At 42.5% G+C, this 20,838-nt stretch overlaps 1 long non-coding RNA gene across 1 annotated transcript; it reads left to right on the forward strand.

The window, feature by feature from the left end:
• Positions 1–3,401: 3,401 nt before the first annotated feature.
• Positions 3,402–7,008, forward strand: LOC120876196. The gene is made up of 3 exons (XR_005724126.1): positions 3,402–3,762; positions 6,770–6,810; positions 6,935–7,008. It is a non-coding gene; the product is annotated as an uncharacterized LOC120876196 (long non-coding RNA).
• Positions 7,009–20,838: the final 13,830 nt, after the last annotated feature.

Below are 20,838 nucleotides of genomic sequence, written 5' to 3' on the forward strand. Positions count from 1 at the left end.
AAGTTGCCAGGTTATAGGGGAAATGTAAAGCCAGGAGACTAGAAAGGGTCAAGAAGGATGTAAATAGAAAGGAGAATGGACTCAAGGGGTCCCTGGGTCCTCTGATACTTAGAGGCTGGAGAGATGAGGACAAACCCGCAAAGGAGACTGAGAAGGAGTAACCAGTGAGGAGGGAGGAGACCCAGGTGAGCTTGGGGTCCCAGAAGCCAGGCAAAGAGAGCTCTTCCAGGAGGAGACATAATCGACTCTGCCCATTACTCTGGAAATCTGTGGACTGATGCTTGGATTTACCAACATGGAGGCCAAGGAAGGGCAGATCCTTAGCATTAAGTGCTATTCCTGAAGATCTGTCCCTTGGACTGCAAGGAGGTCAAGCCAGTCAATCCGAAAGGAAATCAACCCTGAATATGCATTAACCTGAAGCTCTAATACTTTTGCATTAACCTGAAGCTCTAATACTTTGGCATTAATCTGAAGCTCTAATACTTTGGCCACCTGATGTGAGGAGCTGACTCATTGGAAAACATCCTGATGCTGAGAAAGCTTGAGGGCAAGGTGAGAAGGGGGCAACAGAGGATGAGATGGCTGGATGGCATCACTGGATGGCATCACAATGGACATGAGTCTGAGCAAACTCCAGGAGATAGTGAAGGATGGGAAGACTGGCGTGCTGCAGTCCATGGGATCGCAAAGAGCCAGACATCACTTGGTAAGTGAATGATAACAACAACTGAAGCTCTGTGTCCAGAAACTTTGTCAGGACAACTTCAAGCATCCTCCAATTGCCAAACTTTTCTCTAACATAATTTCCTCCTCTGTTTCATTTACTAAAAATCTTTTTTAAAGTCAAGAATAATCCCATTCTTAAATTTCTTGAAAGCCTTTATCCCTTCTCACCAACTTTAGAAATCATTGATGCAAGTTGTACAATATGTTCTCTGTTCCATTTGGTTGGTTTTGAAGCTGAGTTTGATTTCTGACCACTTGCTGACTGTTTAAGTGTGGGAAAAGTACTGAAGTTTCAAATTTCTTACCTGCAAAATGGGAATTTTAATAAGAACTCATGGGAGTTTTGTAAGAGTTACATGAAAAGCTATTTGTATGGGGCTGAATAGGTAATATTGTGGGTAGGGGTCTACATAATTTTTTCATTCCTTCATGAGGTTACTGCCTACGTGACCACAAGCAGGGAAAACATGTCACTTTGAGAGGCAAATGCTGAGTGGTTGACTAAATTCTCTCACTAGCTAGTAACCGCCTTCTGGAAACCTGCCTCCCAGCACATATAATACAAAATGTAGCCCCAGCAAAACTAGCATATGTCTATATGTTGTGAATGTTCCAATTGCTTAATAGCATTCAAAGTAATGGAATTTAAATCAGAAATAGCTATTAATAACAAGTGTCAACTACCCTGGGTACAGTAGGTGCATGAAGCGAAAAGTAGAGAGGAGCATGTAATAATTAATTCCCCTTGAATGAGTCTTCCTAAAAGAGTCTTGCAGGACTTCCTGGTGGTCCAGTGGTTAAGACTTTGCCTTCCAGTGCAGAGGCATGGGATTAATTCCTGGTTAGGGAACTAAGATCCCACATGTCTCAGAGCCAAAAAACCAAAACATAAAACAGAGGCAATATTGTAACAAATTCAATAAAGACTTAAAAAATGGTTCACATAAAAAAAAATCTTAAAAAAAAATAAAAGACTCTTGCATTCAGTCTTGATGACAAAAAAAAGATATTGCAGGCCAAGGGAGCAACATGTGCAAGTGTACCATCTTTAAGGAGCATGGCTTTTGCAGGCAAATAGTCCAATAAGAACATAGCAAATGTCATGGTGGGGTGGGGCAAGGGATAATAAGCAAAGAGTTGAGGCTGGAGAGGCGGCCTGGGCCACATCAGTGAGGGCCCCTGAGTTTTGTTTAGAGTGTGGACTTTCCCTTATGGAGATGAGGAGAGATGAGGGGAGTCCTACATGCCAGGTCATTTCTTTTCTTTTTTTTTTTTTTTTCTGATTTTTTTTTAAAATTTATTTTTAATTTTTACTTTACAATTCTGTATTGGTTTTGGCATAGATTGACATGAATCCACCACAGGTGTACATGTCATTTCCAATTCCCTCTGCGTCACACAGTCTGTTCCTCTCCAGTCCCTGTGGATATCACGCAAACTTTCTTCTACTGTAGGCTTGAAGAAGTACCCCAGTTTCAAATGTCATCACTTTATTCTCTTCCAACTCTGCTGTTCTTGTTCTTTGCAGATATCCCTGAGACCACTGAAATTATCCTGAAGGATTTCCTTGGCCTCATTCAGTAGTATTTCAATGATTTCCCCCCAAGTCCTGAATAATGGTAGCAGTTTCTCCAAAGTCAGTGATGCCACCTGGAGTGATGGGTGTCTTCTCCCTAGCAACCCACCGCCCATTTCCTAAGCATCATGTATCTATCACTAGGGAACACTGGTTGAGGATCAAAGTCCCCCAAAGGACTCTTCTTGGGGTTCACAGAGTATAATCATATTGAAATAATTCCTCCTGAGATGAGGTTTCATATGGTACAAAGAAGAGCAGATTTGGAATTAAGGGCTTCCCAGGTGGCCCTAGTGATAAAGAACCTCCCTACCAAGGCATGAGATGTAAGAGACCTGGGTTCAATCCCTGGGTCAGGAAGATCCTCTGGAGAAGGGCATGGCAATCCACTCCAGTATTCTTGCCTGGAGAATCCCATGGACAGAGGAGCCTGGCGAGCTACAATCCACAGGGTCGCAAAGAGTCAGACACAACTGAAGCAACTTAGCACACAAGCACGTGCATCTCTTCGGAGGCCCTGCCGGTCTATACGTGCAGGCTACCACCTTCTCTTAGCCCCAGAGAGACATAGGTGCTTCTCCACACCTGCTCCTGCTGCCCTTTGCTCAGCAAGCCACTGCTGAGAGCAAGGATGCACTGTCCTTGGCCTCATAAACAGCTTTAGATCTTCTCCAGGGGTCCCTAACCTCTGGGATGTAATGCCTGATGATCCAAAGTAGAGCTGATGTAATGATAATAGGAATAAAGTGCACAAGAAATGTAACGCACTTGAATCATCCCCAAACCACTCCCCCACCAGGGTCCATGGAAAATTGTCTTCCATAAAACCAGACCCTAGTGCCAAAAATGTTGGGGACCGCTGCTCTAGACCTTCTACTGAAGGTCAGTTCCCTTCATTTTTCCCTCCACCCTCTTTTCACCAAATCTCAGATATGTTTTGACTCATAATTAGAAAAATCCATGGCCATCTCCAGACACCTGAAGCCAACTAACAGTCTCTTTTCTGAGACCTTCTCTGAAGTTAGCAATATTTCCAATAACCACTTCTCAGACATGACCAAACTTGCTGAGATTTTGGGCTTTCCAAGTCTCTTATCTCCCCCAAACTTCAATATTTCCTTTCTACTGAATATCTCATTAAAGTTCTACTTCAGTGACACCTTGTCCTATTCTCAGAACCTTCTGAATTACATGGAGGAATAGAATTGCCAGATTGACTTCTAGAGGGCCTTCTGTTCTCTCTGCCTCTGGGCAGGAGAGTAATGGAACAAAGTATTTTGCCAAGAACAGCAACACACAATACCTGGCAAGACACAAAATATGTATTTGCATGGCTGGGAGAAAGGCTTGGAAACTCGCATAGCAACCTAAGCAATTATAGAGACAGGCACGTGATCTCCTCTGAGGAGCTGGGTCTGAGCCACAGGAGGAATAGAGCACAGTTTGTGCATTTCCAGGTAAGTTTAATTTAAACAAGAAAAGGAAGAGAGAAATCTTTTTCTTGATTGTCTCAGAAGGTTGTATCTAAAAGGAAGAAACAGACTATAGGTAAAGATAAACTTGTGGCTAATGTTAAGATTAAAAGACTCATCTTGATATTTGCTAGAGGGTCTTAGGAATGTATCCAAGAAAAAGAAAATGTAATTGAAAATAAATATAGCAAAGTCAGCATCATTAAAAGCCAGCAGGTTGGTAAAGTTTTAAATATACAAGCAACTGGGCAAAGGTTCTGAAGCCAATGGGAGTGAGGGGTGGGGAGAGGCTGAACATAACCGAGCTTCCTAGCTGGAATTCAGACATTCTTGCTCTTTAAGTATGATAAACCATCTCTTAATACAACACATGGAACTCATCAGCACTAAAGTATAAATGAACAGCTACAGATTAAAATATATCTGTTTTTGAACAAGGATCAAGACGTGAAGCTAAAAGTAGACACACTGAATAACAATGTGAAGGTATTTGGGGCAAAGTTGGCTCAACATACTGTGAATCAGAAAGCTAGAAAGGTTGTCCACAGCTGTCTCCTCCTGAGTGGGGAGAGGTGATGCTTGTTTGGAGTTTTCAACTGCCTATATTTCCTGCAGACTATTTCACACCTTCCCATTCCTTCATCCTTCTATGAATCCTATTGTTCTCTTCTTGTCAAACCCAGCTTAGATATCCTCGCCTGCTCCCAACATCACACCCTTCTCTGTGGGCCCTCAGGACCTAGAACACCTCTGTACTGCTATACTCTGCATGTTCTTTCATAATTTGTTTGTTTACATGTCTGTCCCCTCCACTCGCCCAGGAGATCATCAACAAAGCATCGCACCCCACAGGACTGCCACAGAAAAGAAGTTCAGAGCATACGTGTGAATTTGAAATAAATCGAAAATTGGTTGGAGTCCTCAGATCTCTCACAATGGGGTCTGTTCAGTTTAGGTTTCTCTGGCAGCTATTTCTAAAGCAGATTTTCTTTTTTAATTATTGTTGAAAACTCATGGAGTTATATGCCTCTTAGATACAGGTCAGAAGGCTCCAGCTTTGCTGGTAAATGTCAGAGCAATCTCACACATCCTAAAGTTGCCATATTTTATTCCAGTGCATTTCATATCAACTCTTAATTGCTTGGTGAAAATGTTCTTATTTTTTCTGAACTAGCAGTTAGGGGTTGCATTCAAACACGGAGAAAGTAGGTCTTATCACAAGCCATTGTTCTAGCCCCACCCCTCCTTTCAGAGAGCAATAATCATTGATGAGAACCTCCACCCACTCCAGCCTCGCCTACAGCTGAGCCCACCTGGGCCTAACTGAGCTTCCGTTCCGGGTCCTACTTAGTGTGTCACCCACTGTGTGTTTGTCTTATGCCCCTTGGGTCCTTTCACAGCATCTTACAAAATGATTAACACACAAAAGATACTCAATAAAAATTTGCTGAGTTTTTTTGAAAATCAAACTGTTTTGAGAGCACTAAATTTCAAATTAAAGTTATCTTTTCCATCGGAACTAGTGAAAGTGGAGAATTTTCCATTCAGTTCCAAGAGTCAAAATATTTTTTCCCTTAAGCATAAACATGACAAAACTGCTGCTAATATTTATTGAATGTTTACTCTGTGCCAATTTTTTAATTGAAATACAGCTGCTGTACAATGTAATTTACAGGTGCACAATATAGTGACATAATTTTTAAAGATTATACTCCATTTGGAGAAGACTCTTAAGGGTCCCTTGGACTGCAAGGAGATCCAACCAGTCAATCCTAAAGGAAATCAGTCCTGAGTATTCATTGGAAAGACTGATGCTGAAGCTGAAGCTCCAATACTTTGGCCACCAGATGCAAAGAACTGACTTATTGGAAAAGACTGATGCTGGGAAAGATTGAAGGCAGGAGAAGGGGATGACAGAGGATGAGATGGTTGGATGGCATCACCAACTCCATGGACATGAGTTTGAGCAAGCTCCAGGATTTGGTGATGACAGGGAAGCCTGGTGTGCTGCAGTCCATGGGGTCGCAAAGAGTCAGACACGACTGAGTGACTGAACTGAATACTCCATTTATAGTTATTATAAGATATTGGCTATATTCCCCATGTTGTACAACATATTTTTATAGTTAACTTTATATCTGTATTGCTTTTGAATTCACTATCTTACTTTACATAATAACCTGAGACACAGAGGTTTTTTATCACCATTCGTGATACAGAAAAGTGTGTTAGTCAGCCAGTTGTGTCTGACTCTTTGCAACCCCACAGACTGTAGCACGCCAGGCTCCTCTGTCCATGGGGATTCTCCAGGCAAAAATACTGGAGTGGGTTGCCGTTTCTTCCTCCAGGGGATCTTCCCGACCCAAGGAATCTGTGATACAGAAAGGGTAATATTTATTCAACATTATGCAGCTCAGAAATGAAAGAAGCAGAATGTGAACCAAACTCAGTATTTTCTACTACATCAGTCTTTAATAGACACAAACTGGAAAGTTCTCCCTTGGTCATCCAGCAGTTGAGAATCCCCCTTGCAATGCAAGGGACGCAGGATCAATTTGGGGAACTAAGATCCAACATGCCACATAGCAACTAAGCCTGAAAACCACAGCTTGAGCGTCTGTGTGTCCCAACGAAAGAGTCTTCATGACTCGAAGATGGCATGTGCTGCAGCCTAAATAAAATAAATTAATAAATGTCCTTAAAAACAGACATAGACTTAATGTCCCTCAAATCCTTTCTTTCCACTTTTTCACTCTCAATGGTGCCCTGATTCTTCTTATTTCAAACCTCAACTTTTGATTAGAAAATGTAAGGACAATTTTTTTTCTAATTCCAGATAATTCTCTTATCATTGCCAACACCGGCCCCCTTGGGCTTCAGAAACTGTGCTAAGCCCAATGGGTTCACATCAATCTAGTGTTTTGAACATATTATATAACGTGACATTTACCCCTTCATGTTATTTAACAAGTTATTTCTTTTTCCTCCCTAGGGAGAAATTCAATGCCTTTTTCAAAGACTCTGATCAGACAGGTGAACATCAAGGGGAAGTACTGTGCCTCCTGTCTGGATACTGTGGGAATCCCTAACAATGGGAGAATTGGAGAGGTTTTCTGAGACTAAGTTAAAGCCTGACTGGGTTGCCTTTGTCTTCCAGCTGCTGTGTGGATGGGCCTGGTTTTGTCTTTGTTCTGTAAGAAGGGAAAGCAAACACAAGAAGCCTCGCCTGGGAGATAACACCCAGAGACTGGGAAATCTTTGGTGGTGTGTCTCCCTCTCCACTGCAGGCAGTCCTGGAGCCCATGTGCCTCCCTGCATCCCTTTTTGCCATCTTTCTCAGCACACCCTTTGCCTGGACTATGGCAGCAGCTCCTCATTTGTCTCCCATTTCCGCTCTTGCCATCCTCTACCCCCGCGCAGCTTCCTACATAGGAGTCAGAGCGATATTTTCAGAACACAAATCTGTATGTATAACTCTTCTAGTTAAACCCATCAAAGCTTCTCACTGCTTTTTTAAAAACTAACATTTTATTGGAACAAGGTTGATTTACAGTGTTGTGTTAGTATCTGCTGTTCAGCAGAGTGAATCAGCCATACGTATACATATGCTGTTTAGTCTCTAAGTGTCCAACTCTTTGCAACCCCATGGACTGGAGTCCAGCAGGCTCCTGCATCCATGAGATTCTCCAGGCAAGAATACTGGAGTGGGTTGCCATTTCCTTCTCCAGGAGATCTTCCTGACGCAGGGACTGAACCTGTGTATCCTCCGTTACAGGCAGATTCTTTTCCCTCTGAGACATTAGGCAAGCCTATGTATATGTATACGCCCTCTTTTTTTGGATTTCCTTCCTATTTAGGTCACCACAGAGCACTGAGTAGAGTTTCCTGTGCTATGCAGTAGATCCCTATTAATTACCTTTTATATATGTTCCCCGGGGCTTCCCCGGTGGTGCAGAGGTTAAAGTGTCTGCCTACGATGCAGGAGACCTGGGTTCGATCCCTGGGTCGGGAAGATCCCCTGGAGAAGGAAATGGCAACCCACTCCAGTACTCTTGCCTGGAGAATCCCATGGACGGAGAAGTCTGGTGGGCTACAGTCCACGGGGTCGCAAAGAGTCAGACACGTTGAGCGACTTCACTTCACTTCATATATGTTCCCATTGCTTTTTGAAAGCAAAAGCCTTCAACCAGTATTTAGGCACTTTGTGGTCCGGCCCCTGCCCACCTCCCCATCCTCGTCTTGCCCAACTCTTTCCTATTTCTGCCTTGCAGCCACATTAGCATAATTTACGCTTTCATGAAGAAGCCAGACTATTCCCTCTGTCAGGAATTCTGTCCCCAGGGCCAATCTTCTCCTCGATAACAATCGCTGACTCTTGGATCTCAGCTTAAATATTATTACCTCTTAAGAAACCTTCCCAGATCTGCAAGCTAAGCTAGGGAGCCCCCTAATAACCCTCACAGAACCTTATACATCTCCTCTGTGATCACATTTTAACTAATCATTTCTGTGGTTGTTTATTTGATGGCTCAGGGCCAGGCCTGTCCTTTTACAGTTGACTTGAGCTTCCCAGGTGGCGCTAGTGGCAAAGAACATGTTTGCCAATGCAGGAGATATAAGAAATGCGGGTTCCACCCCTGGGTCAGGAAGATCCTGGAGGAGGGTCTGGCAACCACTCCAGTGCTCAAGCCTGGAGAATCCCATATATAGGGGAGCCTGGCGGGCTAGTGTCCGTAGGTCGCAAAGAGTCTAACACAACTGAAATGACTCAGCACGCACTCATGCACAGTTGGGCTCGTTTCTAGAGGATTCAACAGCCCCAACACCCAAATCTCAAATCTCTTAGGCTTCATGGTTTCTGGAAAGTTCTGAATGGCCAGGATCCTGCTGGTGCCCATAACTTCTGAATTCAGACCAATGGGGGATAAAGAGGTGGGCAATGAACCAAGGTTCTTTCCGAGAAAGCAGAATCTCTGCCCAGTTTCCCCAGAGAACTCGATGTCACAAAGAAACGAGGGAAGGCTTATCATAAGCCTCGGGCCTGAGTTTTGTGTCAGCGGAGCACCGTGTTCTGCGGGTTTTTGTCCGGGAACCAGGCATTCCTAAAAGTCTCCATCTCCCACTCTCTTCACTGCTGCCAGCGGCAGAGCTGTTCTGTATGACAAGCCATCAGTTCTGGGACAGCCAGAGCCAAGTAAGATCTTCATAAGATTTTGTTGAAGTAGAAGGCTAAAAAATATATATATATAAATAGGAGCTGGAATATAGCTAATCTGACCTTTTAGGGCCCATCTAAATGTGAAATACAGTGCTGGTCATTATTTAAAGGAGAAAGTATGGGGAAAGGAGACAAGTATAAAAAAAAAAAACACAGTTGTTCATTCCCATTCTGTATTAGTTTTCTATTTCTGTGTAACAAATTATCACAAACCAACAGCTTAAAACTTAAAATACTTTCCCTAGTTTAGAACTCCAGGCATGATGTAACTGGGTCCTCTGCCCAAGGTCTCACAAGCCTGGGGTCTCAACCAGACCTGGGGTCTCATCTGAGGCTTGGGGTTCTCTTCCAAGCTCATGTGGTTGTGGTTGGTAGTTTCAGGGAGGAAAAAGCTTTCCTCTATCCTTCTAGGCTTTTGTGGCTGGTTGAAGAATTTAAAAAATGAGGCACTCACCAAAATGGCTGAAACCCTCACCTTAAATACTACCTTCAGCTAAAGACCAAAGAAGATGTTGAAGGTAGTGTTTTGGGACTTCACAGGGGAGGAAAGCGATTCACATGAAGATGGAAAAGCAAATGTTTGGCAAATAAATGTTTGCTGGGCCAGGCAGACACAATGGGACACAGAATGGACTCTGATCTCTACACCCTGCCTCGAATTTCCCCTGCTAGCACAGAGTTGGACATGACTGAAGCGACTTAGCAGCAGCAGCAGCAGCCCTGACCCATATTCTTTGCGGATATCTGTGGTGATAACTATTCTGGGAGCAAACCCTCTAAATCCTTTAGGCAGTTAAGGGGGAAGGTCAAAGTTTCTTTCTGAGTCTTTTAGGCTTTGATTGTTTTCAATTCAAAATAACCCACATGTCAGAGACATTGGAGGGTGGCCAATTTTGTTTCCCTAAAGTTGAATTCAGTTTTTTTTGTAGCTATAGAACTCATTCATTTTTTTTAAGACCAGCAAGGAACAATGAGTATCTAATTTGTAGACCCGCTTTCATGGAAATGGGGAGTGGGGAGGAAAGGGTGAGACGTTTGGAAAGAGTAACATGGAAACTCATATTACCATATGTAAAATAGATAGCCAACAGGAATTTACTGTATGTCTCAGGGAACCCAAACAGGGGCTCTGTATCAACCTAGAGGGGTGGGATGGGGAAGAAGATGGGAGGGAGGTTCAAAAGGGAGGGGACATACGTGTACCTATGACTGATTCATGTTGATTCAATTTTGTTTGTCAGAAAACAAAATTCTGTAAAGCAATTATCCTTCAATAAAAAAATTAATTAAAAAGAAAAGAATCCACCTGCCAATGCAGGGACATGGGTTCAATCCCAGGAAAATCCCACATGCCAAGAGGTAACTAAGCTGCTGCACCCCACTTACTGAGTTCATGCCCTAGAGCCCATGCTCCACAACAACAGAAACCACTGTAAGAAGCCCGTGCACCCCAGCTAGAGGGTAGTCCCCACTCGCTGGAACCAGAGAAAGTCCACGCGCATCAGTGAAGACCCAGCACAACCAAAAATAAATAAATGAAAGTGTGAAAACATTAAAAAAAAAAAAAAAAAGAATTTACCTGGTTAGGTCAGACCTACTCAGCATAAGCTCTTATTTGATTAACTTAAAATCAGCTTATTAGGGACTGCAAAATTCCCTCATTCTGTAGTTTATGGGTTAGAACCAAGTTACAGCTCCCTGCTTCCCACAACTCAAGGTGAGGGGATTACACAAAAGTGTAGATACCAAGGATAGACATCAAAGGAGGTCACATTAAAGTTCCACCCACCACATCTTTCATTCACTGAGCTTCTGTGGTGTGTGTGTGTGGTGTGCACAGAAATCAGCTTGCTCCAACTCACTTCAACAAACTCAGGGAAATTTGTCTTAAGGAAATAAGGATGCCTTGTGGACCAAGGGAAGTAACGCAGCTTGGCCTGGACAAAAACAGGGATTAGGCTGTGGAATGCTGTAAGGAAAGCTGTGTTTCTCTGTGCATTTGCTTCATCATTGTCGCTCTCTGTGGACCGACTTATTCTGATCCCCACTTGACTCTGCAGTTCCAAGCCCATGCTGTCTCTGCTATCTGGTGGAATCCATCTCTCTCTCTCTCTCCCTCTCTCCCTGCTGCCCTCTAGTGCTAACGTCTGCTCACCTTCAGAGCAATCATTTCTGGCCACAGTGGGGATACACATCACGATCATAGCCGCCACCCATGGTGACCAAGTAGCCGGAGAAGAGGGGGTTAGTCCTCAAAGAGGCTGAGGGCCCACTGCATGGTGTAAGGAATTGTCAGTGGTCAGTCTGCATATTCCCCCATCTTCCTGTACATGAATTAGTAGCAAGGTTCCTCAGGTAGCAGTGGAGGAGGCAGGAGAGGTTATGTTTAATTGCTAATGTGTTTAAAATGACGCTCCCAAAACCACAGCACCTAGAGGAAAAGTCATCCTACTGGAAGAACGCGGCAGCAGCAGAGGATGTAGGTGCAGGCTGGGAGGGCCCAAGGTAGGGACAGAGCCACAGCCATGTCTGACAAAACCTTTCCTAGAAATGGCTGAGAAAGCGCATGCTTTGAGTAAGTGCACAGAGCAAAAAAGATCTGAGTAACAAAAGCCCTGGAGGAGGAAGGGGATGTTCCAGCACAGACTATACAGCTCAAGTTCTGCTAAGAACAAAGTGAGACTCAGAGAGGGTAATCCAGATAGGGCCTACTGTTTAAACCCAGCCGTGCTACTTGAGAGCTCTCGTCAACTCTTACTTATGAGAAATCAGTATCAGAATCTCTGTGCGTATTACAGCTGGCTTGTACTCAGGTACACAGTGATGTGTAAACTGGGGGTGGTCCTTACCTTCGGGTGTGGGTGCATTACCATCGAATCCTCTGTGATCTTCCTATAGTTCCAAGTTAAAGGATCATTCCCAGTGTTGTCATACTTGTGTAAATTAGCATTTGATGATCACAATCAAGATTCTGAGGCTCAGAGTGGGCCCAACTAATTAAATACTCCCCAGTCCCATGCTGTTAAAGACCTTAGTTTCAGTGAGGTTTATTTATATCCCGGTGTTCTTCCCAGGTGGTACTAGTAGTAAAGAACCCGGTTGCTAATGCAAGTAGACATAAGAGAAGTGGGTTCAATCCCCTGCAGAAGGGCACAGCAACCCACTCCAGTATTCTTGCCTGGAGAATCCCTTGGATAGACGAGCCTGGCCGGCTACAGTCCATAGGGTCGCAAAGAGTTGGACACGACTGAAGCGACTTAGCATGCACACACTCTTCTACATGTTACAAAAAGATTCTCAAAGTCGGAGATTGAACCTGGCTAGTGTTTAAGTTCCATGAGGTGACAGAGGCCAAAACCAAATTATCTCTGTCTTGTGGTGCCAGCACAAATCAATCACATCCTCAAGAAATGTTGGGTTTTAAAAAAATTTATTGTAGTTGATTGACAATGTTGTGTTAATTTTTCATGTACAACAAAGTGACTCAGTTATACATATGTATCTGTATATATTCTTGTTCATATTCTTTTCCATTAAGGTTTATCACAGGATATTGAATATAGTTCCCTGTGCTATACAGTAGGACCTTGTTGTTTATCTCTCTTATATACAAAAGCTTGCATCTCCTAATCCCAACTTCCAATCCTTCTCTCTCCCGCCACCCTCCACCTTGGCGATAAATGTTTATTGAATGAAAAAAAAAAAAGATTATTCTGGATTTTTGTATCATATAATCATTATAATTATAACCCGCTCTTTGTCCTGGTAGACTGTGGTTTTTTAGAACTGCACAGTCTAGGATGGTCACCATGAGCCACATACAGAATTTTAAATTTAAATTAAATAAAGTTTAAAAATTCAGTTTCTTCATTGTAATAGCCACATTTCAAATGCTTAGTAAGCGCATGTGGCAAGCGGTTCCAAATAGTACTTTCCCATCAGTACAGAGTTTTATTGGCCAGCACTGCTCTTGAAGGCAGAGACTTCCTCAGTTTCCCTCACAGTAACTGTATCAGGGTGCATACATAGTGCTCAACCATCATTTCTTGAACTAATGACCGTTAGACTCTCCTGGTAATCTCAGCCTAGCCTTCATTTCTGCACGAAGACCCCACTGAGTTCCATGCTGTGCTCCCCACAAGACTGAGGCGAATCCCTAGTGTGTCAGATTCTGACTCTGACCTCACACAGAACACAAAAATCGACTCAAAATGGATTAAAGATTTAACTCGCAACTGTAAAAGTTCTGAAAGAAAACACTAGGGAAAATCCTCATGCCATTGATACTGGCAATAATTTCATGAATATGACTCCAAAAGCACAGGCAAGAAAACCAAAAATAAACAAGTGAGACTACATCGAACTAAAGCTTCTGCATGGCAAAGGAACCATCAACCAACCATCGACAGTGAAAAGGCAACCTATGGAATGGGAGGAAATATGTGCAAATCATATGCATGGTTTGCAACTATATATAATATGATAAGGGGTTAATTTCCAAAATATACAAGGAATTCTTACAGTTCAACAGCAAAGAAAAAAAGAAAAAAGAAGAAAAAAACCTCTAATAAACCCAATAAGAACTCAAACCGACATTTCTCCAAAGAAGACATACAAATGCCCAAAAAGTGCATGAAAAATGCTCATAGTCACCAATTATCAGGGAAATGCACATTAAAATCAAGATGAGATATCACTTCACACCTATCAGAATGCTATAATTGAGAAAACAAAAGATAATGAGTGTTGTCAAGGATGTGAAGAATTGGAACAAAGCACACCTTTTTATGGGAATGCAAAATGGTGCACAGCTGTGTAAAACATTATGGAAGTCTTTCAAAAAAATTAAAAATAGAACTACCATATGATCCAATAATCCCACTTGTGTGTATTTATCCAAAATAATTGAGATCAGAATCTTGAAGAGCTATTAGTCTCCTATGTTCATTGCAGCTCTTTTCATAACAGTCAAGATGTGGAAGCAACCTAAATGTCCATCAACAAGCGAATAAATATGATATATACTTACAATAGAAATAATGTTTGGTTTTAAAAAGAGGAAAAGTTGGCATATGCAGCTGTATGGATGAGCCTTGAGGATATTATGCTAATTGAAATAGGCCAATCACAGATAGACAAATATTGCACAATTCCACTTACATGAGGTATCTAAAACAGTCACATATACAGAATAAAAGAGTGGAATGGTGCTCACTCGGCTGGAGAGAGGGGAAAGTGGGGAATTACTAATCAATGGACATCGTTTCAGTTAAGCAAGATGACCTGCTGTTCAACATTGTGTCTGTCGTCAAAAATTATTTATTGTACACTTAAACGTTTGTTGAGGGTACATTAACAAATGTGTTCTTGCCACAATAAAATAAATAACAAGTTTCTGTTTCCTAGAAAAATAGCCCATCCTGTGCAGTCCTGTCCAGCTTCTAGGCTATAAAGCCCTTGAGAGGTAGGCTGGTGCTAATGACTGCACCTCCAGCCTTTGGCTCAATGGTTGACAGAGCAGAGACACTCAGGCAAGTTTATCAAACAAAATCGAGTAGGGAGCATAAATTGATGGCTTCGAGCAACGTCTTTGTTACTTGCCAAGTTGATGACAGGGTGGGGGTGAGTGCTGCAGGCTGCATCTCTACAGGAGGATGGGACAGCTGTGAGAGGAGAAGCAAGGAACACAATTCACATATAATACTAGTGTGAAGGTCCTCATTTACCAAACGCCTAGTTCTCCAAAGCATCCCAATTTCTTGAGAAGATTTTCCTACTTTTTTGACTTCTTTCCTCTCAACTCCTTACATCTCTAATATTTCTTTCTTTCATGTTTGCTTAGGTTTAGAAATACAAAGATTGCAGAAAAATAGCAAACACTTTATATAACTATATTAAGAAGGGTCCTGATAGGAAATACATGGCAAAGGAGTAAGTGCAGTGTAAGAAAACCACAAGAGATGCTGCTGTACCCCAAGCATTCAGGAAACCTTAGCATCATAAAGGCACAAGATGGGGTGCTGTTACCAGAGCCTGATAAGAGAAGGCTTCCTAATAGGAGCTTTCATTTCTGCAGAGGGGGACGGCATAGAGGAATGAATACCCAGACTCCCTCCCTCCCATCTCTGCCCCTGTTCCCAGCAGGATGAACCCAGTGGGAGCCAGAGGGCTGGGAAGTCAAGCAGAGGGACCAGCCTCCTGGATCATCAGGGTGGAGAAGGGTAAAGTGTGGATCCAGAGGGCGACAGGGAATAACCCTCACATTCCACCATCTGGAAGTAACAAGTGGGAACAGTTTGTTATTTTTGCTCCTCATTTTAAAAAAAGAACTTTACAGGATAGAGTTAGGCCTCTTATTTGTTCACCTCAGTATTCCATTCTCTCCCCTCATCAGAGGCAATTTTGTGAATTTGGTGTATGCTCTTTGTGTATATTTTTAACCTTTTTTACCTAAATATAAATAAGTACCGAATAGCATTATTTTGGTTTTTTGAGATTTTTATATATGTTTTCATGTTTTTCATATAATTCTGTGACTTACTTTTTTTCATTCAATGGTGTATGTGCTTCAGAGAGATTTGTACACTAGTATATATGAGTACGGGCTTCCCAGGTGGCTCAGTGGTAAAGACTCTACCTGCCAAGCAGGAGGCACAGATTTGATTCCTGGCTCAGGAAGACACCCTAGAGAAGCAAATGGCAACCCACTCTAGTTTTCTTGCCTGGGATATCCCGTGGACAAGGAGCCTGGTAGGCTACAGTCCATGCAGTCCCAAAGAGACACAGTTTAGCGACTAAACAACAACATATATCAATATATTTCATCATCTTAATTGTTGAATAGTATTTCACTCTATTTATCTATTCTTCTACTGATGGATATTTACCTTGTTTACAATATTCATTCTTCAAATAGTATGGTACCAGGGCTCATAGAATCTGAACATGCTCAACTTTAACAAAAATTGCCAAATTACTCTCCAGAATATTTGTGTTAATTTATATTCTCACCAGCAACATATGAAGGCCCTGTTTCCCCACATTCTCACTAGCTCTCTGTATTTCAGATTTTAATTTTTGCCCTCATAATGGCATGAAATGGTATCCCACTGTTGCTTTAATTGGCATTTTCCTGATCATTAGTGACAGTGAGCAACTTTTTCAGATATTTACTAGCCATCGGCATTTCCTCTTCTGTTTATTGCCTGCCTCTATCCTTTGCCTACATTTTACTAAACTGTAAAACTTTTACAACTTTCTTTGTGAGTTGAAAGCCTTTAAGTCTATCTTGGGTGTTAAATCTTTGTGTAAAATGTGATGTGCAACCCAAGACACTTCTAATTAGCTCAGGATGAGGTTTTATAAAAATTGGAATCAAGAGCTTAACAGGTGAAAACATTCTCAAGGGATAAAAAAAAGGCAAGATGGTATTTACTCACATTGCTTCAGGAATTTTTCCCCAACATACTGGATAGTAACAAAGTCTCTAAAAGTCAAAGGGAATGACTGCATTAAATTAAGGCTTGATTACCTCTTCTCTGTGGAGTTGCTATTTCCATGTTCCCTGGTTCCAGATGTATGGCATCAAGGGGGGAAATGAAACTGTGACTGTGTTTTCAGAGTGGGCTGTTCTGACTTGATGATATACTTCATGATGACTCGATGTTGCCAGGGAGACATAACTTAAACCACTAAGGTACGTGAACTAAATCCTCCAGTTCATCTCGCAGGAACAACTGCTCGAGGACAGGGCTCTCTCTGAAGACTCTAGTGTCAAATTTAATTCAACAGATTCCTGCACCTTGTTCTAGAAGCCGCTTCTTCAGCCAGCAAAATTACTCACATCAGGATGCCTTAAGCGGCACTTCTGTTTGAGAGAGGACTGTGCACAGCACTGTGGGGCCACAGGAGTTAGCTCCTTCTAGACTCACTTTGGGAACCTTCTTACCGTATTCCTGTACCTCCCCTCGTTCACTTCCCCTGTTATACTGGCATTGTCTGCTCTTGGGTCCCTCTCCCCAGCAAGGCTTTGAGCCAGGGTTTCTCAGCTTCAATACTATTGACATTTGGGGCCAGATAAATGTTTGACCAGGGGAGGGGCCGTACTGTTATTTGCAGAATGTTCAGCAGGATTCCTGACTCCTACTCACTACATGCCAGTATCTCTCTCACACACACACAGAGTCACACACACATTGAATGTGTGTGTGCTCAGTCATGTCTGACTCTTTGCAATCCCCTGGACTGTAGCCCATCAGGCTTCTCCGTCCATGGAATTTTCCAGTCAAGAATACTGGAAGGGGTTGCTCTTTCATACTCCAGGAAATCTTCCCAGGAATTGAACCTGTGTCTCTTGAGTCTCCTGCCAAATGTCCTCTGGCAGCCAAATTGCCCCAGTTGAGAGGCCTGTTGTCAGCTCTAGCAAAGCAGGCCACGTTTTCTTTTCCTCTCTGATTCTTAGTGCCCCGGACATGCCTGGCACTGTGAACCAGACAGAATTTTGCTTGGAGGGATGAGAAAAGGCTTTGTGTTAGAGAACTACTGGATTTTGATTTTGAAGAATGGGGAAGAATAATATATGTCAGCTGTCTCCTGCACAACTTTCTGCGATCATGGAGATATTCTATATACTTAATAATACAATAAACATTACCACATGTGGCCTTTGAGTACTTGAAATGTGTGACCAAGAAACTGGCTTTTAAATTTCATTTAGTTTTAATTACTTTAAATTTCCAAGGCTACATGCCGGGAGCCAGCGTGAGGAACTCCACCCTTGGCAAAGGTCATGAGGAAGGAGGCTCGGCATTACACAAAGGCAAGATCGAGCCTCAGGAAACCCCCTGTTCCTGAGCATCTACCCCCAAAACCAGGGTCTGCCTACTTTACTGTTTTATGCTCTCACCTAAACCTCTGACTTTACGGGGGGCTGACCCCCATTACCTCTCTCGGAGAAGGAGTTAACTTACAGCTCCAAGTCAATAAAAATTCCTGGGTGTGACAAGAGTGTTTCAACTTACAAACTCCTCTGAAGGTTATCTAGCCTGCCTGTACAGGTTCGTCCGGCCACATGTGATTGTTTGCAGCCTCCCAGCCATGAGAGGCACGAGATATTTTGGACTTACTGAAGGCAGATTCTTTTGGGAAGTTGGAAATTGTTAGTATAGTGGGTTGGTTAGGAATTATATTGGTGAAGGGTTTTTCATTTGTTGTGCCAATAATTGCTGCTAATTCCATGCCCTGGGTGTGACAAGGGTGTCTCAAGTCAAACGTCTCTGCCGGCAGACTAGCTTGTGTGACAGGATTATCCATACTCCTGCCACTAGCACATGATTGTTTACTACCTCTCAACCATAAACAGCACAGAGAGTTTGGAGTATTTTGAAAGTCTGAATTAGCATAGGGCTTTTCTCATTGTTGAGTCAGTGATTGCTGCCAGGCCTCCATATCCTTAGGCACCTGGGAATATATTAATCAATGTATTTGGAATATAGAAAAGGAAATATAGTAGTTTTTGATGTTAGCAATACTAGACTTTTTGAGTTAATGAATTTTCTCTTTTGTTATAGATCATTGTACTTTGTTATAAGTCACTGTGTCCTTGCTATGTAAAAATGTAACTTTATCACTCTCTCAAGACTAAATAGATCTTAAGGGGAACATTGGTGAAGGGTTTTCATTTGTTGGACTGATGTTTGCTGCTAAATCTCCATATTCCCTGCCCTTATAATGAATATAACTAGCATATAGGAGAAATAAGTATTAACCTTTAAGATTAATCATGTTGACCTTAGGTTAAATAAATTCCTTTCTTGATTGTAACCCACTACACTCTCACCCTATAGGAATGCAGCTTTATTTGCAGGGTGGTGCCTGGTTTAAGAAAAAACACCCTTGGAAAAAATAAGTTTTTTGGTTATCAGAAAGAAAGGACCATAAAATGTCAGCAGGACTCATGGCCAGAAGATGATGTAAAACCCCTAAGACCTTTTTTTATACATTTACAAGGGTCAGGTCTGCTGACCCCCGTGTGACTCTGTATTCATCCCTATGTATAACAAAAGGTATATAAGCAAACCTAAAAAATAAAGAAATTGGATCAGTTTCTGGAAAGACTGATTCCCCCATGTCGTTCTTTCTTGCTCCCCGTTTTTCTGGCTGAATTCCCATCTGGAACGTGGGTGCCCGCCATGTCTACTTACTTGCCCCAGTTTTTAAGTTCATGTGAGAAGGAGCCCAAGGAGGGGCACCTTCTGATATTCAAGTGGCACCGGTGCCCCAACATAGATGGTGCAAATTCCCTGTCTTGGAATTTTATTGGTATCCCACGTAAACCAAGATATTCAGCCTCTTTTTCTCCACTAATATTTCCTACTACACTATCCGTTTCTAATCTCTCTCTATATATGTAATTAAATAAGTTTTTTCCTAGGACACTGATTCCGTCCCCACCTTTGAATTACCCTGGATCCACTGGGGCTGGACCCTGGCAGCTACATTTGACTAGAAGCTTTCATACTGAACATTGGGTGGGCTTCCCCAGTGGCTCAGACAGTAAAGAACCAGCGTGTGATGCAGGAGACCAGGTTCAATCCCTGGGTTGGAAAGATCCCTGGAGAAGGGCATGGCTACCCACTCCAATATTCTTTCCTGGGAAACCCCATGGACAGAGGAGCCTGGCTACAGTTCATGGAGTTGCAGAGAGTTGGATGTGACTGAGTGACTTACATGCACACATACAAGCCCCACTGTAAGCACAATTCACCAAATATGAGTTTGGGCTTCAACAGTTCCCCAAATATTCAGTAACATATTTACACTTTGTTTCTCTGATAATTATCCAAGCCTACATCAATATATTGGGTTAGCCAAAATTTTTGTTCAAGTTTTCTGTAATAGCTTGTGCAACTCACTTTTTGACCAATTCAATAGTTTGGAATAAAATGAATATTATCATGCTTCACTCTACAGAGGTGATAAAAGAGCTCACCCCACCCATCACAAAGCAACCAGGGACACCATTCTTGAGGGGCTTGAAGATTGATGCTGGTAGAATTCTCAGAATCATTCTGTTAATGTAAAAGCAGCCCATCCTTCTATCTATCCTTTCACACATATTTACCCAAGGAACATGTATTGAGAACCAACCTCATGCCCTCACTGAGATCACAAAAAATATGCAGAACAGTTAGGCAAAGTGTAAACAACTAACTAGAATATATTACAAGGAAAGTGGTGATGGAGTTCTGTGTGTGTGGTCCTATGCGCCTGACATAGATAGAGAAAGGTTAACAGTGGAGCTCATGCTGAGCTGAGTCTTAGAGTCAGAGAACTAGCTGAGTCAGTTTTCTAAACTTTAAGGAACAACATTTAAAAAAAAATGATCCCCTGGAGGCTTCTTAAAAAACAAATTCTCAGGCTTCTTCCTTGGAAATTCCTGGTACAGATCTTAGAGTTTTCCACTGTTAGCAAGTACCCGTGGCAAATCTAGGAAAAAGATGTTAGGAGGATGGAGTCAATAACTCCAATGTGCAGGTAGGAAATTTGTCAAGTCTTGATGCTCCTGATATCTGATAGTGAAGGTGTGAAAGTCACTCAGTCGTGTCCAACTCTTTGAGACCCCATGGACTGTGTAGTCCATGGAATTCTCCAGGCCAGAATACTGGAGTGGGTAGCCTTTTTCTTCTCCACGGGATCTTCCCAGCCCAGGGATCGAATCCAGGTCTCCCACATTGCAGGCGGATTCTTTACCAGCTGAGTCACAAGGGAAGCCCAAGAATACTGGAGTGGGTAGTCTATCCCTTCTCCAGTGGAACTTCCTGACCCAGGAATCCAACCGGGGT

Source organism: Oryx dammah, unplaced genomic scaffold (genome assembly GCF_014754425.2).
Source record: "Oryx dammah isolate SB20612 unplaced genomic scaffold, SCBI_Odam_1.1 HiC_scaffold_17, whole genome shotgun sequence".
NCBI classification, from domain to species: Eukaryota; Metazoa; Chordata; class Mammalia; order Artiodactyla; family Bovidae; genus Oryx; species Oryx dammah.